The sequence below is a fragment of the Asparagus officinalis genome, chromosome 7, assembly GCF_001876935.1.
Source record: "Asparagus officinalis chromosome 7, Aspof.V1, whole genome shotgun sequence".
NCBI lineage: Eukaryota > Viridiplantae > Streptophyta > Magnoliopsida > Asparagales > Asparagaceae > Asparagus > Asparagus officinalis.
This window is the reverse complement of record NC_033800.1, coordinates 22,571,554-22,579,396: the sequence shown is the minus strand read 5'-3', so window position 1 is coordinate 22,579,396 and position 7,843 is coordinate 22,571,554.

Here is a 7,843-nt window from a genome sequence, read left to right as displayed (position 1 = left end):
AAGAAGCAGACTATGATTACACAGTCAGCGATAGAATCTGAGTTTTTCTCACTCTATGCTGCAAGAGATGAAGCTAAGTGGCATAGTTGTTTTCTCCGAGACCTTCTATTGACAGAATTGCAAGGCATAATTACTATATATTGTGATAATCAGGTGGTGAGTGCTGTGGCAGCAAACTCGATGTTCAATGGAAAGAAGCAGACCATTCGTCTGAAGCATGGCTATTTGAGAGAACTCATTTGTTAATGTGTCATCTCTGTGATTGACATCCGGTCTTTAGAGAATGTTGCTAATCCTTTGACTAAGGGTCTAAAAAAAACATAGTTGAAAGGACGTCTGCTGAAATGGGTCTCAAAGTTTTATGAGTCTTACAAATACTTACCATATACATCAAGTTATTAGTTCAAATCTAATGCTACTAATGATAAGATAATTGGTTTAAAGTTAAGTAAGATTTTCAAAGTTTGGTGAGTCTTACAAATACTTACCATTTACATCAAGTTATTAGTTCAAAGCTTATGCTACTAATGATAAGATGATTGGTTCAAAAGTCAAGTAAGATTTGCAAGTAAAATCCTATCATGGTATAGAGGATGGTTGTTAAGCTATGAGTCCAAAACATTTCGGATGCGGGGTGTTAGATAGAAAATACGCCTAAAGGACTCACCTAGATCCTATCATGAGAGAGGATGACTCTTAAGCTTTAATGAGTTTAAAGCATCTCGGATGCGGGATGTTTGATAGGAAACATGCCTAAAGAACTCACCTATGACTGGATGGAGATTTGACCATCTCCTATGGTGTCTTGTAGAACGATGCATAGAGCCCCAGTAGAAACAAGGACATGCATAGGGCCATAAATGTGCAAGGCTAAGGCAAAGGAAAGTGTGGATCAAAATAAAAACTACCACAGATGAGTTTAATCTTGTGTGATTACTGGATTTTTAGATATATATTGGTTCAAGTATCTGCGACACCATGCATCTATCTTTTATTCAATTGGTCTAAAGGAGATTCAAGTCCTTGTTACATCTAACTTATGCATAATGATTGAAACAACTGCACCATTATACGACACTAGTTTAAAACTTGCGGGGTATTGTTAGATTTTTTGATCAAAATCACTTTCCAAAAATGAGTTTTCAAGCTATGTATTTATTAATTACTGATATTTTTCAAAAATCCTTAGTAGCATAGCGGAAAGTTAAAGTTTTGATATTTCAGAAGGTCCTGTGTTTGAGGCTTGCTAACGGTAAGTCGAGAATTGTCTTTATTCAATTAATCCCTCATAAATTCTAGTGGGTCGTAGGTTGTGGGTCGTGGGTCCTGGACTGTGGGCTCGTGGGCTAATGTGTCGAGAATTGGGGCTAATCGGGCTGAGGCGCTAAGTGCACTTTGTAAGGCATACTTTGGCGCCACGTTGGCTGCCACTGTGGCCACCACGCAGGCTGCTTCGTAGCAAGGGAACGCGACTCTCGTGTTCACACGAAGCACGACCCTCGTGTTTGTGCGAGGGAGCGTGACCCTCGTATTCACGAGTCTCGATGCGACCCTCGTGTTACGTAGAAACGCGAACTTCACGTTTAGGCGTTACTACATGCAGCAATTAAGCCTGCATACAGCAGTTACATCAATCAATTCATTTGTTGTTACAATTATAATTGCCATTATGATTTGTAACAGTCATATTTATGACTATTTGTGACCCTTGAGCTGGCTTTAGAGACCTATAAATAATGCCTCTTGGGGTAGCTCTTGTTGATACTTGAGCACATTGAAGTGTTGAATTTATTGAGCTGTTGTGCTGCTGCTGCAGAGTTTGAAAGCGTGCAAGCTTTAGTCTGTGCCCGAAGTAATATAGCCCTAAATCGAAAAGTTTTTACAGATCAAAAGATCTTTGTTTTAACCGAAAGGTTTTTTCAGATCAAAATATCTTTGCCTGAACTGAAATGTTTTAACAGATCAAGAAGATCTTTGCTTGAACAAAAAGGTTTTAACCGAAAGGTTTTGAAGCAAAAGGTTTAACAGATCGAGGAGATCTTTGTCTTGATCGAAAGGTCTTATAGATCAAGGAGATCTTGACAGTGCTTGGTCAGTGCACATCAGTGTACTGTACTACTGTTCCTAAAAGCAGTTTGGTCTTAGTATCCTTGTAACGAAGTAGGCCAAATATTACTTTAAGCACAGTGTTTCATAAACACACATCAGCTAAACTTAATTTTTTTTTTAAAATATAGCATTTCAACTATCTAACAGATTTATCTATTTTATTCCAGATTTAGCCACATGCGCCAACATCCCCCACTCCTTTAAGAATCTCTCAACTTCCATTTTTGACAATGAAACCTCTAAGTTAAATGAAAGAGTGCCGAGGGTTTCTCTGAAGAGAAGGGTAAATTTTAAGGGTTTCATTGTTGGAAAAAGAAAGCGAGAAACTTCATAGAAAAGAGTAAAACTTGGAGGTTTCTTTATTATTAAAAAAAGACTATAGCTTCTTAGAATAGATGAATAATGCTTAAGTGCTATTGAATATCTTTTCAAGAAAACACAAAAAATTTGGCTTATTTTGAGATAACCCCTACAAAATCTGAAATGTCAACCCAAAACACACCCAACACCCCCCGCACCAATCCACCCAACCAAAAGTTAGGTGTTTTGTGGAAATAGGTTCTGAAAATCGCAAAACTTTTAGAGATTAGTGAGATTAGTTGACATTATCAAACTTTTGGGATTATCTTACCAAACATCATTGATACGAGTTGCCGTGCGAGCACCCTTTGGTCGCGGAATTATCAAAAGGTGGGTTGAGAAGAAGACAACTAAAACACAAGAACAATTCAGTATGGCGAAGAAAAATACCTTCTCTAGATTATGAATAATCAATTATTACAAATCTCTCCCTCATAATCTCACTAGAATCGAGAACAACCTCTCAATCCTCTCTAAACCCTAATACAATGATTAGAATCTCTCTTAATTACCTCTCATTCTAAGATCTCATAGATCTTCACAATCTAAACCCTAATCCTTTTGGTTAGGATCTCACTTAGACCTAAAACCCTTTAGATCTACATCTTGGCCTCTCACCCTTCTGTTTAGAACCCTAAACAGTCCCTATTTATAGGGTTTATGACGTGGTGGCAATCTAGTAAATAACCAGACTAAACCCAAACAGGAAAACACGTAAACAGAATCCTTAACGAATCTGGAAAGCTCCGATAAGTCGACTCATGAACAGTTATGAGTCGACCCATGACCTCATATGAGTCGACTCATAACTGATGAGTCGACTGGTCAGAGACGTTTTGCTAACAGGGCTTGATTTCTTGAGTCGACTCAAACATACACATGAGTCGACTCATGAGGCTGAAAACTGAGACTTCGATTCTTTGATTCTTCGCCTTGCTCCACGCTCCATCTTGTGCTCCACCGTGTCGTTTCACACCACTATTCTTAGGATATCATGAGAATCACCTATCCTCAGGCTCCCATGAAGATAGCTTTTTTCAATGAGAAGATACACCCGTATCATGGGTCCCCCTTTTAGAAACTTGAAGTCCTATTCAAGTTAGAACTTTAGCTGAGGAAACTCTCGAGACCCTCCATCTTTGTTGACTTCAGTCATCTTCTTCTTCCTTAATCTTTGAACTCTTTCCAAAGAAAAGGATCTCGCTTAGTTTCTTGTATTGCGATCGAGTCAGGACCATACACAGGATGCCCCCTTTACAGGATCTGATTGTTCTGATACCAACTTGATACGAGTCGCCGTGCGAGTACCCATTCGTCGCGGAATTACCAAAAGGTGGGTTGATAAGAAGACAACTAAAATACAAGAACAATTCAGTATGGCGAAAAAAATACCTTCTCTAGATTTTGAAGAATCAATTATTACAAATCTCTCCCTCACAATCTCACTAGAATTGAGAACAACCTCTCAATCCTCTCTAAACCCTAATACAATGATTAGAATCTCTCTTAATTACCTCTCATTCTAAGATCTTATAGATCTTCACAATCTAAACCCTAATCCTTTTGGTTAGGATCTCACTTAGACCTAAAACCCTTTAGATCTACATCTTAGCCTCTTACCCTTCTGTTTAGAACCCTAAACAATCCCTATTTATAGGGTTTATGACGTGATGACAATCTGGTAAATAACCAGACCAAACCCAAACAGGAAAACACGTAAATAGAATCCTTAACGAATCTGGAAAGCTCCGATGAGTCGACTCATGAACAGTTATGAGTCGACTCATAACCTCATATGAGTCGACTCATAACTGATGAGTCGACTGGTCAGAGACGTTTTGCTAACAGGGCTTGATTTCTTGAGTCGACTCAAACATACACATGAGTCGACTCATGAGGCTGAAAACTGAGGCTTCGATTCTTTGATTCTTCACCTCGCTCCACGCTCCATCCTGTGCTCCGCCGTGTCGCTTCACACCACTATTCTCAAGATATCATGAGAATCACCTATCCTCAGGCGCCCATGAGGATCACTTTTTCGAAGAGAAGATACACCCGTATCAATCATAGACAATTTTGTGAAATTTACCATAGCTTTTATTTGGATTCACATGATGGGCATATAGTTAAATATAAACACAATGTTGTGCTCATAGAGAAACAGTGTTTAACACATATTCTCCCACTATATGTAATAGTACATTATGGTATATATATTTTCCAAAAGGTTTTTCTTCGATATTAATCCATTAAATGTTTACCAATTTAGTCCCTCAAATCTTTGAATAAGCTCTTGAATCTAAAGGTTTTAGAATTAATAAAATAAAAATAGAATATATTAAGTGCATTTTTAGTAAACCTAAGAAAATAAAAGAGTCTATAGTACGTACATACTGATGGTCAATAAATATCTAAAAGAAATTATTTTTACTATTTAGCATTGCTCATGCACCATGATGGTGAGATTGAGGATGATGTTATCCATCAAATCAAATCAGGATGATTAAAATGGAGGAGTGCTTTAGGAGCCTTATGTGATTGTAGAATACTAACAAAACTAAAAGAAAAATTCTATAAGAAGGTTAAAAAACCAACAAAGCTTTATGGATCACATTGTTGGGTAATTAAAAAATAATATGCATAAAAAATGACTGTAACAGAAATGAGAATGTTACGATAGAATTATGGAATGTTGCGATAGAATTATGAATATACACTAAAAGATAGGATAAGAAATGAGTGCTTTCATATTAAATTTGAGGTTGCTCCTATTGAGTATAAAATGAGAGAAAATAGACTAAGATGGTTGGTCATATACTACAAAGATCTTTTAGTTCATTGGGTAGAAAAGATGATAATATTATAGTTAACGGGGCTAGGAGATCTAGAGGTAGACTTAAAAATATGTTATAAGCAATTAAAAAGAATATGATTATGTTTAACTTAACAGAGGAGATGTACCATAATACAATGGAATGGAAAAATATGATTCATATAGCTGACCCCAAACATTTGGGATAAAGGCTTTGTTGTTGCAAATCGTTGAATACAATTAGGTCCCCCAGTTCTTGTTAGTGTCAAATTAGCCCATCTAATCAAGAATAGAAATAGCATGTAGAGGGACTAAGCTGAAACGACTGATGAGTATTAGTGTACCTACCAACAATGTCAATGCTTTGAGGGACTAGTTTTAAAATAACTTAATAATTGAGGGACCTAATAGAACTATCTATGATTTGAGGGACTAATTTCAAAATACTAAAGATTTAAGGGACTGATATGTGGAAAACGCTTTCCAAAATGGTAAACTGTTTCACTTTAAAATTTAGTGCAACCCAATTAAAAATGTATTCAGATCCTTCCCTAATCATAAATATATATACATCATTCAAAATTTACCTCTCACAAGTGATCTAGTAGTTGGTGCTAGGGGCCTTAGCTCAAAAGGCCGAGGGTCAATCTATTGTAGTCCAGCCTCTATATTAAATCTTAGCCAAAACAAAATGCATTTGCCACTCTAGATAGATGGTCAAAACCTGCCTAAAATAGAAATAAAATCTTTGACTGTGACTTTAAGGCCCAAAATGATGAAGTTTTGTGAATCCATTAGAGGTCAAAGCATTTCCATTGACCCTAACAGTTTTGTGAGAGCTTTGAAAGAACTGATCTTTTGAGCAATTTGGAGATGTTTGATGTTCTATGAAGCTTGACTCCCATAGGGTCGAACTAGTTTAAATAGGCAAAGGCCACCTCTACGGCTACATCACTATATGTGTATGTAGCATGCCTACTCTTAATTTTTTATTATTAAACATACTTGGCCAAGATTAAGCCAATGTTCCTTAAAAAAAAGGGAAGAAGAAGAGGACCAAGTTGAGAGTAAACAACTAATAGGATAAAAGAAATACCGTTGGAAAGATAGAAATTGGCCCCTCCTATTTTCTTCGTTAATGCGTTACCGGCAACGAAGCACCGAAGAAGCACCCCTTGTTAGGATATGTGAGGCCTAACTATCCGACTTGCCCTATACCTTATTTTCAAAGAGGAAACATGAGAAATTAGAGGAACATGAACGACGACGATGAAGGTCAGGCAAAACGATGAAGGAATCAGCTTGGAGGTTTCACGGTCGACCGCGAGTGGCGTGGCGGTCGACCTCGAACGTGCACAGATCCACAAAAAGTCTCTGGACTTTTTACGGTCGACCGTGACATCATGTGCGGTCGATCACGCCAAATCCTATAATCGTATTTGGTCTCGAGATTTTTTGCGGTCAACCGCGACTGTATCTGCGGTCGATCGCGAGTCGTGTTTTTTGGGTCTGGGCTCGTTTTTTGCTGAACGATTTTAGAAACCTATTTGTATTAACTCTTGTATTATTAAAAGAGAGATTAGGGCAACTTGTAAGATGGATGAATATAGTAAAATTTTCACCTGCGGCGGCCGTGGACGTAGCTTCTCACACCGAGAAGTGAACCACGTAAATCTTGTTTGTTTTGTGTGATTGTTTTTCTCTCTCTTCTCTCTCATCTCTATTTCCAAATCACATCAGGGGGTTAGATAAAACCCTATCAATTGGTATCAGAGCGACCAGGTTCAGCGCAGGCGATTTGAGGTCAGAGACATGGGATCTGAGAAGGAAACGTCTAAGATCGAGAAGTTTGATGGGATAAACTTTGGGTTCTAGAAGATGCAGATGGAAGAATACCTCTATCAGAAGGATCTATATCTGCCATTGGCAGAGAAGCCGACGGATATGAAAGATGAAGAGTGGAAACTATTAGATCAGAAGGCCCTTGGAGCAATCAGGTTGATCCTGTCCAAATTTGTAGCATTCAACATCAAGAATCAGAATTTGATGGCGGATCTCATGGCTACGCTATCTAGTATGTATGAACAACCCTCTACAACGAATAAGGTACATCTCATAAAGAAGCTGTTTAATTTGAGGATGTCTGAGAGCCAAAAATTTAAGGAACACCTGAATGAGTTTAATGAGATTACGGATCAACTAAACTCTGTTAATAGTAAATTTGATGATGAAATTCAAGCTCTGTTAATACTTGGTCAGTTGCCTGATAGTTGGAAGGGCACCGTTATTTTGATTTGCGGGCCATGTGAAAAATTAAAACTAAAGTTTTCAGAAGTTGTAGACATGATTATGACCGAGGAGATAACAAGACAAGAAGGAGTTTCTAATTCAGGGTCGGCATTGAATTTTGAGAGTAGAGATAGAAATAGAAACAGAAATAGAGGGAATAATCGTGGTAGACTTACTTCGGGGAACAACATGTGAAGATCCAGAAATCGCAAGAGCAAGAAAGCGATTGACTGCTGGAACTGTGGAAAGTTTTGACACTATGAGAATCAGTGT